Source organism: Oncorhynchus keta, chromosome 35 (genome assembly GCF_023373465.1).
Source record: "Oncorhynchus keta strain PuntledgeMale-10-30-2019 chromosome 35, Oket_V2, whole genome shotgun sequence".
Lineage (NCBI taxonomy): Eukaryota > Metazoa > Chordata > Actinopteri > Salmoniformes > Salmonidae > Oncorhynchus > Oncorhynchus keta.
Genome location: NC_068455.1, coordinates 73,957,114 through 73,957,493, shown reverse-complemented (window position 1 = coordinate 73,957,493; position 380 = coordinate 73,957,114). Strand labels below are relative to the sequence as shown.

The 380-nt window shown below is 53.7% G+C and overlaps 1 protein-coding gene across 1 annotated transcript in view; it reads left to right on the top strand.

Moving 5' to 3' along the window:
* The window catches only part of LOC118379559 (5-hydroxytryptamine receptor 2C-like), a 290,755-nt gene extending 290,749 nt beyond the window's left edge, over positions 1 to 6 (top strand). Inside the window, exon 7 of the mRNA XM_052497732.1 lies at positions 1 to 6. This exon is cut by the window's left edge and continues 941 nt beyond it. The gene's annotated coding sequence lies outside the window, so the exon portion shown is untranslated.
* The last annotated feature ends 374 nt before the right edge of the window (positions 7 to 380 follow it).

Here is a 380-nt window from a genome sequence, read left to right as displayed (position 1 = left end):
GAGAAGGAGGAGGAGAAGAAGGAGGAGGAGAAGAAGGAGGAGAAGGAGGAGGAAGAGAAGAAGAAGGAGAAGAAGAAGGAGGAGGAGAAGAAGGAGGAGAAGGAGGAGGAAGAGGAGAAGAAGGAGGAGAAGAAGGAGGAGGAAGAGAAGAAGGAGGAGAAGGAGGAGGAAGGAGGAGGAGAAGAAGGAGGAGAAGGAGGAGGAAGAGAAGGAGGAGGAGAAGAAGGAGGAGGAGGAGAAGAAGGAGGAGAAGGAGGAGGAAGGAGGAGGAGAAGAAGGAGGAGAAGGAGGAGGAGAAGACGGAGGAGAAGGAGGAGAAGAAGGAGGAGGAGAAGGAGGAGGAGAAGGAGGAGAAGAAGGAGGAGGAGAAGAAGGAGGTG